This window comes from Notolabrus celidotus, chromosome 11, assembly GCF_009762535.1.
Source record: "Notolabrus celidotus isolate fNotCel1 chromosome 11, fNotCel1.pri, whole genome shotgun sequence".
NCBI classification, from domain to species: domain Eukaryota; kingdom Metazoa; phylum Chordata; class Actinopteri; order Labriformes; family Labridae; genus Notolabrus; species Notolabrus celidotus.
The window spans coordinates 16064655-16074549 of NC_048282.1; the positions used below are offsets into that span (position 1 = coordinate 16064655).

General features: G+C 40.1%; 1 long non-coding RNA gene across 1 annotated transcript; it reads right to left on the bottom strand.

Annotated features, from left to right (window-relative positions):
• Nucleotides 1-7345: 7345 nt before the first annotated feature.
• LOC117820880 lies at nt 7346-9679 on the bottom strand. Its single transcript, XR_004632866.1, has 2 exons — nt 9485-9679; nt 7346-7477 (listed from the first exon to the last, which is right to left on the bottom strand). It is a non-coding gene; the product is annotated as an uncharacterized LOC117820880 (long non-coding RNA).
• Nucleotides 9680-9895: the final 216 nt, after the last annotated feature.

Here is a 9895-nt window from a genome sequence, read left to right on the forward strand (position 1 = left end):
CCTGCAGGCCTAACGCCTCCTCTGACTGATATTTTCCCTCCTTAATGTTTCAGCAGTGAAAGTAAGGAAGCAAGGGTCACCTCCAAAGCTCTCTGCGCCTGTCTCTCTGAAAGCAGCTCACCAGTTGTGAACAGCACTGAACGCCGGCTCCTTCCTGGTGAAAATGAGAACATTTGACAAGCCAAGGTCACCAGGGGGCTTTGCCTGTATAAGGCTTCAATCGCAGGGCCCAGCGAACACTGCAAAGTCATAAAGCACTTTGTCATCACTCGCTATATAAACTCTCAACAATCAAGTGGGATCACATTCCCTCCCTCCCACCCACCCTCCCACTCTGTGTGGCCTGTGTCACTTGATTTTCTCCTGGCACTGTTTCAAATCCAAATGGAGTATGTGGATACTGGAGGGCTGTCATGTGGAAGGCTGTGGTGCCTCTTTTGAACCTGAAGGAAAAGCTCCACTCACCTTAGTGACAGGTAAAGGAAGGCGCTGCAGAGGGACAATAGGGAAAAAAGCAGCAGGCAGTAAAAAAAACGGGGAGGTGGACCCTGGTGTGTGTTTATGAATGGTCCAATAATGAGCCATCAGGAGCTTGGTGGCCATGAGAACATGAAGGCAGACAAGAGGTAGAAAAACAAATGCCCCTGTCCTGCGCTGGTGGAAAGCAGCTATGTCGATTTGAGGAGATTGGATTATCCAAGGGAAGGCCTGTCAGCCTGCTGAGGGACCGCGGCTGCAGGCGGCGCAGGGGCAACAGGTGTGGAGTTTGTGGAAATTAAACTAATCACATGGCCTGACTGTAGAACACCAGAAGCATTGTAGCAGCCACTGATACAAGGAGAGGATGAAGACAGGAAAATAAAGGGGAAAAGAGGGTTCAACATATGTCTTCTCCAATGTTTTTCACATTGATAATAAGCCTCTTGTTTTGTTAGCTTACAGCTATTCAACCATAACCAGTACCTCTCTACGAGGATACTTAAACAAGGCTATAAAGCATCACTGTTGCCTCTGAGAAGCTGGATGCTATAGAGTCACCAACGTTTATATGAATAATGGACATCACCAACGCAATGTTGCCTGTTGGTTTCTCAACTGCCTCTTTGTAGCCCAAAGTTTGACTGTTTAGCTTCCTCATTGTCAGTTTTCTTGAGCTGGGTGGGACCATATTTGGATGAGAGGGTGACGGTTGAGCTGAGTGAGGGGATGACAAACACAACGTTATCAAAGCTGTAGTCTACACCAGTCGGTTATCGGTGGCTGATAAATGAGCTAGTCAGCTGTCTTGGCTCTCACAGAATGACATCTCTTTGTGTTGGTAGCTGTCCAGTGTTGTTTGTTTATTAGACTAAAGTGTGTGAAACATAAAGGATTTGCCATAAGCCTTTCCTAAGTGATAAAACTGGTGAATGACAGCAGGTGGAAAAACCAGTCAAAACCTGCTGTCTTTTTCAACCCTGATCCTAACTCCCATTTAGGGGCTGCCACAAACAAATACTGCACTTAGTGTTGAAAAACCAAACAAATATTTCTTAGATGGCCTGGCTAAAATATACATATGAAGGGTGCATTTGCAAAAACAGATAACTCCGTTTTATATACATTTTCAAAATACATTTCTTTTTTATATAGATTCCTGATAAAGTTACATTTTCAAGATATATCTGATTAGTAAAGTAATTTTAACTAAGTCAAAGCCACCCAACCTCAGTTGATTGATCATACCAAAAGCTAGTATTAGAAAAAATGTTTTTTGAAACATTTTTTTAATTTTTCAAAAGTAAGTTAACTGTAAATGTTACTCTTCATATATGAAATTTTTGTTGCCTGATATTTTTGTATCGAGCCGTAAAAATGTAGAATTTTGCTGTTTGGGCTGGATGGCCATTTCAATGTGGGGCCTAGTTGTGATTAAATCTTTCTTAGAGTCAGTCTCTTGTGGCCACTCATGGAATTGCAGTTTTTGGCACTTCTTTAGTTTTATTTCTCTGCCCTGGCAGTTTGATACATTTCTTTAATGATAATGTTTAGCAGCTAAAGTCGTTACCATGAACTAAGTTCAGAATGACAGTATTCTCCCATCTGTGCTGAAGTGCTGAACAAGTGTAGTTAATTAGCTAGTTTAACAAGTTCTCCTATTCTGAAAAGTGAAGCCCAAATATGACGTCAGTTGGAGCTGACATTTTGCGTTGGTGGAGCCGTGAGACTGAAGTCACACCTCTTGTGGTAACCAAAACACACCTTTAACTTACAAATAAAAAGTCACAGATCTGTCAGTACAATCCACATAATGGTTGCTCATAGTTATGCAAAGGTCAGTGACTCTTATGTTAGTTTTTGTTGCATAGCTGTTCCTCCCTCACTCTACTAATCTGTAAAAGAACACAACAGAAGCCACAACATAGCTGTCAATCAGTCTTTTTAACATCCAATAACTCATTAAAATAAACTTATATTTTTAAATGAACACACACATGAATCAGCATCATAACTTACTGCTATGACTGAAAGCATGTTTGAGAAAAATGTATTTGTCATTCATTTTAATTTACTAGTTTGACCCATGTTTCATCTGTTACAACAGAGGATGCGGTCTTATGACCTAAACTGCAGCCAGTCACCAGGGGGAGCACTAAAAGTTAGGGTTTCACATTGAGGGAGCTGTTGTGCTATCCATAGTTTAAGGTCACATACGAGACCAATCATTTACATTTAGAGAAGAATCAGTCTATAGTGACATTTTCAAACTAAACAAAGAGTCATGGAGTTTTTAAAAACATTTTTGATGATATTTTGCAACATTCTCTCAACAGTCGCCAGGGACGGGAAAAGACTAGAATAATTCTGACTTGCCTATCAAACATTGCATTTTTCACCAAAACTGTCTTTATGTTGGACTCGGCACAAAACAATAATGTATAATGTTTGGTTCTCAAAACCAAAGTGAGTCATATACACTGAGCATGGTCCTTTAACTCTCTGACTGTATTAGTTCAATCACATTTTTGTAGTGCCCTTGGACCCAGAGGCCCAAACCCTCTCACCCTCAGCAGGCCACGTGCTAGAAGTGATGGTAAAGTGGGATGGTCTGTGAAAAAGGGGAAGGCTGTACATTCAGCGACCTTGTCCTCCATAATTGGCATGGATTGTCACAGCGAAATACAATCCACATTTTCATGCCCTTACTGAGGAGGAGTGCAAGTGAAAAAAAATAATCCCAAAATCCCTCAGTGGACACCCAATGTCTTGTTTTGGAGGGTCTGTGGTACTCACAGAATTCTTCTGGTAACAGAAACCCACTGTGAATGATGGACGATTTCTATTCTTAGCATCAGCAGAATCTTCCCAACCTTTGCTTCTTCCATGCTACAAATATCACATTGCTGATGTATTCCATATTAAATTACTAAGTTTTAACTGAGCAGGGCTGTGCAGCGTCTGTTATCAACAACCATAATGTGGAAGATTAGCACACACATGATGCCCACCTGTTGCCCTGCTCTGTTTTATGAAGGTCACAGCTGTGATACTGAAACCGGTCTTTTTAAAGGCTCTCGTGATGTTCATGCGGGGGCATGGGGGATATTCAAGAGTCACCCAGCAAAAATAAAACTGATTGTAACGCTGATTTTAAATATACTGCAACAGTTATGACAGATTATAACCCACCAAAGACAATATGAACTCACCAAAAGTCAGACCTGCTGCAACCTCTTAAAATAATTACGTCAAGACCTAACGACTCCCCCACATGCTGTCTTTAAATGCCACAGTTGTCACTATTCTGTTCAGCCAACATTATTTCAGGTTTACCCTCATTCCCACTCACCTCATGGACTACATGAGAGCAGTGACATTAGAGGCATTTTCTTGTATTTTCATAGCAAAAGATTCTGTGAGCTCCCCCAAAAAAAGGTCACAAGGAAAGCTATTTCAATGAGGCCACGTCTTGTTACATCATTAGCAGGAAGAAGCAAAGTAGTTCTATAAAAATGCTTTTGTCTGAGAATAACATAAATAAATAACCACAGCTAACCAGTTTATCCTTTCTCTCAGCATTAATTCTCCATCTTGACAGGTTACTCAAGTCTGAGATGTATGAAATGTTTCTCAAGTTGAAAATGAACGAAGAGGGAGCAGAGCAGTGATGATGTCTACACATAACACATTAAATAAGAAGTGAGATCTTGATAAGAGCTAAAAAGAATCAATCTTGCAAATAACCGGTGCATTGATACTGTTTACAGAATGGCAATGTAAATCTGATGGAACAGCTTGAAAGCACTGATTTTTTTCTTCTGCACTTTTTTCTGCTTCATTTGCGACCGAACTTCATCTTTTTAATTTATTTGACCTCTAAATGCGTTTAGATCAAAGTCACTATAAACTGAGTTACACTGAGTTACACTCCCTGCGTCCAGGGGGAATGTGTACAACAGTGTCTTCTGAAAATAAGACTTGAAGGCACTGCCAGGCAGTTTCATGTTGCACTGATTCTGGTGACCCCTTTGGACAATATTGGAACTGTTTTTCCAGGATGATGACTGCATTTCCCATGAGCACTATCTCTAACTGTCTTAAATTAGTTGCTCTTGCTAATGCATGCATTTTTAATGAAAGCAGCTGAATGCAGTACATATCTTCTTTTTAACATTACCTCCTCTTTTTAAGACAACTTTTTGCAGGATGCATAATGTGCGAAAGTATTGATTTGTAGCTACGCAAAATTAACTGCAACGTGAGAACCTAAAAAATTAGGCATACTGTTGGCAAGCTTACACAATGTGGCCAGGTGTACCGGTTTAACATTACAGCCCCGCTGTTATGATGTGCGATCCGGTGTCCCAGTAAATGTCCAGCGTGATCTAAATATGCATACCGTTTAACTCTTCTGTCCCCAAAGAGCAGTGAAGCATATGCACGCTGGCATAAACATTAAATCCAGCTCATACCCATTTTACTCTTTCACCTTGCAAAGCTGTGGTTGTGGAATTTCTCCATCTAAAGCAATACTTCAACAGAAAACATATAGAACGTCTTTTTTTTTATATTCAGCCATGAGGAAAAAATGTTTTGTTAAAAGAAAATGTTCTAAAGAAAAAAAAAAAGCTTGCTAACTTACCTCCAACTGCCAAACTTGACCAGCAGACTCTAAACATAGCAACTTCCAGGTTAGCACAGAATATCAACTTACCATTCGACCATGGAATGCTGTTCCTTGCCGCCATTTTCAAAACAAAAAAAGTTATCTTCCCGAAGTCCCCTGGAGATTTAAATATGGCGGGGTTATGTGTTGTTCTTTATTACTGCTGTTGCACGGGAAGTGACGATTCTTTCGACCAATCAACGGACTGCAGTGTTTCTAGCCCCACCTTCTGAGGTTGGATCAGTATGTCTGGCACCCCAACAGAAGGGTACCAAAAAGTGGGAATGTACGGCTCAGTAATTTGGGGACCTGTCCCAGTTTTAGTCAATGGAAACGCCACAAAATGCGTGCCGTACCGAGACGAACCGAACTGACCCGCTTGGTGGAAACGGGACTTAAGTAAGTCATGAAGATCCATCAGTACAAGAGTGAGACTATTTGAGAATCACATATAAACTCCTCACAGTGACGTTCTTACACTTTTGCTAGCTAAGAATATGACTAATGTATTTTATAATTTTTTTTATAAGTTATATTTTGGGGCATTTTTCCTGTATTTGATAGGATAGCTGAAGGAAGACAAGAAATGTTGGGAGTAGAAGCGTGGGAAGATATGCAGCAAATGGTTGCGGCCGACATTCGGACTGGCGACCTCCGCAACGAGGACTGAAGCCTCGTATGTGGGGCACTTAGACCAGTAGGCCACCAGCGCCCCATGACTACTGTATTTAAACAGATAATTTACAGGTGTGTTTCTCTGTGTACTTGAGTCCATCATCCACACATACAGTTATGTACAAACCAAAGAGTACTGTAACCCACTGTAGCTGAAAATCATCATTTTACTGGTTGAAAGGCTCTCACAGCATTAACACACACTGAGTCACACAGAGCCACTGCCAGAGTCGGGCGGTTTTACAGCTCTGTCAAACGCTGTCCGTTGTATGTTCCAGCCATCATCGCTGCACAGAAACACCATGTTGGACCATTCCAGCTTATTGTCAGCCAATATGCCAGGCTTTTTCCCTGAAAGAAAATGATCCCATTCCCCTCGGACTCACGTCAAATTAAGCAAATTTACAGCTTAGCACTTAAGAATTCTCCGTTTGCCAAGAAAGCAGCAGCAGCAGGCCTCAGTTGCCAGTTTAACGCTGCTGCGCTGTGGCAATTCAAGTGGAATGAGAATTACTCTGGCTTCTAAGAGACCGCCAGCCCATTAGATTCTTTTTTTTTCTCCTTTTTTTTTTGCTCCAAGCTCTCTTCTTTTGGATAAGACTTATAAAGTGATGAAACACTCCCACTCAACTGTGGAGACCTCTACTCCAATTCTGAAGCAAGCTACTTAAAGGGTGATGGCCGTGTGGCGACAAGCCAGCCTAGATCAACCGCTTTCTGCACTTGTTTCTGGTTGCTGTGTGCTAATAGTTGTTTGCTCTGATGGCAAAGTGGTGTTAAACTCTGGGGATGACTAATTTCAGGCGATGGGCAAACTTGAGGCAAAGTAAAACAAATAGAACACAATGTTTGGTATTCTTAGTAAACATTTATGTAACAGGGTTGACAGAAGGCTCATTTTTCACAAGCTGTTTGAAGGGCCTCAATGTTAATCTTTCCTGGATTCTGTTTGTGTTTGTAAGATGACAACTGTGTGTTTACTGAATAACATCTCCAGTGTAATATAATATCCCCCCCTCCCTTTTGAAAATGTGTTCACATGGAACATACAGGAACTGTGTGTCCTCTCACTTCAGCCTAAAACCTTGTTTTATTTCAACCAGTTTTAATTGTTTTGTAAATTGCATTTAAAGCTCAAGTGAAGAGATTTCAACTAGTTATGAAATAGACTGAAATTAACAGTGATGCCTTTTTAAGACCTACAATAGCAAACCAGACTATTAGCAAGAAGACTGATATTTGTGTGTCATAATTTGCAATGCTTGTAACCGCTGTGGGGGGGTTTGGAGTCACATTAGGTTGAACAGCACTGTGGAGAAAACCCCCTTTTTATTACTCCTCAACAAATATTAATGATAGATGACTGTTAGGAGAAGCAATATGACATTATTTTCAGAGAACATGACGTACACATGTAGGACAAGATCAGCAAAGATACAAGGTATCACTTTGTCTACTGGGGGAGCCAAAATCGGCATGAACAGAATGTTTCTTACAGGAGCTTTAAAGGAAACACTAATAATGTAAAGAGGTTGTAGACTTTACTATACTGACACATTTGTATGATAACATCATCTACATTCACAGGTAGTTTTTACCAAGTTCATCATCTTCATCCATTAGCAGCAGCATTTCTCCTGAAGAGCTCCTTGACCTCTACACAGATAAAAAACAACAAAAAAGTTGCTTTATCAAAAGGAAAAAAAAAGATTGAATATGTTTTTATGTCTTCAGCAGTTTCCGGACATGCTGCTCAACTTCTTTTCTGTGCTAACAGGCTAGATAAAATCCAGTTTTTCAGGTTTTTGAGGTTAATAACCACATCGACAGTGTTTGTTTTGACTAACCAAATGTTCCAGCAAAACTGTGAAAAGAATGCTGTTATCTTTGTGTCCCAACACAAGAAAAATGTGTTGAGAGACAAAGATTTCTGAGATACACCACCCTCTAAAGAATGTAAGGTGTGTTTATGGAAAAAAAGAAAGAAAGAAAGAAGCAGTAAAAAGAAAGTTACCGAGCTGGAAAAAGAACACACAGGTGTTGCACAAGAGAGGAATATGTGATTCAAGACCTGCTGTTCATATAAAGAAGCATAGGATGTTATAAAGATAGTTTTATTGTTATATATTAAGAGGGTGAAGTCGATACTTGTCAGAGCAGCGGTTGCTATGTTAAAAGGATTAAAAACAGCCTATTTTCCTTGCTGTGGTTGGATTTACTGTGGAAATATGAAACAGATGGAAATCTCTCGTTTCTGCAGATCTTTGTAGAACAGCTTTGGTGTTTGATGTTTGAAACTATCTCACATTACAACTCAGACTTTCCTCTCAACAGACATGGAAATTCTTGCTATTATGGTTACTTCATTTCAAGTTTCTACCTACTTATACTCTCAGCACTTTCTATGCTCTTCCTTTATTCAAATCCTTCTCGTTACAACCAGTTTATTTATGTTTACATATATTTATGTATAACTTAACATAAAACAATACTGGGCACCTGACCTAAACAAGCTCAGGCGACTTTATACGTCACACTTTGATCCACACAAAGATGCCAAGTCTATCACACAGCACAGTCACACACAGCACCGGAGCAGCAGCATATCTAAACAGAGCCACATAAGGCAAAGCCGCATGTTCCTCTGACCCTGCATCCAATAAGGTCTTGTTAATGGTAAATTGGATGAGTGTGTGTCCAATTCTCCATTTCCTCAGAGGTGTCTCAGCAGCAACAGCTGCTACCAATGGCAAAGCAGCGTTTTTCACACAGCCCCCTTTTCTGCCGTGTGACTGAGGTCTTTCCAAAATAAGCCCATACACATGCAAAAATAGATAAATGAACATCTATTGCAAAGGGCACAGGATTTAAAGAGAGGTCCAACAGGGGCAGAGTGCTGAGAGAGGCTGGGGAAAAACATCTCATCCAAAAACTTGAACTATAAATGGGCCAATGAAGCAGTAAAATGAGAGCTGCTGCCATGATACATGATATACTGTGGGGCCAATCAGCAACAGGCAGGAGTGTTTGATGACAAAGATATGGTACAAGAGATGGCAGGTCATTTATTCAATGCAAAACATCCATATCCTTGTGTCCAGAGCCTGATTTATTGGTGTTGTGGAGCCGGGAAAGCTTTCAGACTTAGTTATAAAAACTTCTCTTGATCCGTGTCAGGTGGAAATAATCTCACATGATCATTTCAACATCAGCTATATGATCTTGGATTTTCTAAGTCAGTCTGTTTTGACCTGGTGCAGAATGAGAAATACTTAAGTATAATAATGTGTTTGTAAAGTTGTTAGTAAGTTTGTGTTTAGTCACATTAAACAATTGACCTGAATACTGTAAATATGTGTGTATCTTCATAACCTTATTTATTTGTAAAACTGCCAAATTTAGAGCATTTTTTAAAAGTCTACGTTGGCTGGGGTAATACTTGTTGACATGAAATATCTCAGCCAGTTTAAACATAAATATGAATCTTTTTTAACATTAGCCATAACTTTACTAACTTGATTTTATACAGCATACTAATAATAATTTAAAAATATGCTTATTTCAAAATTAGATAAATATTGTGTAAACATGGGCCTTTGGCAATGCTGTGTAGTTTAATAATCAATCCACGTACAATGCAACCTTGTGATTTATAATACTTACTGACTTCTTTTGGCCCACCTGCAGTACCCTCAAGGCCCAGTGGGGGATCAGAAGGGTGCACTCTGGGTAACACTGGCACAGAGGATGTCCTCCAAACAGCAAACTCAGGGCAGGAGAAATCAAGCCATATGAAGAAGTGCCCAAAGACTGCAGTTTCCCTTGTGGCCACTTGAGGCTTGCTTCAAAAGCAACTTGTTTCCATTACTCCCCTTGGTACAAAGCCCAACTTTAAGGCTGAACTGAAGAGTGGATGATTTTACAAACCTTTCTGAAACCTGAAAATCTTCTTGGGATTCTTCTGTTTATTCCAAGTCAAATCAGTATGTGGCTGGTTTTAGGAAAAAAGCACATATTGTATTGAAGATTCAGGTACGAGCTGGATGCTACGTCTTTTAGAACTCATTGTTGTTA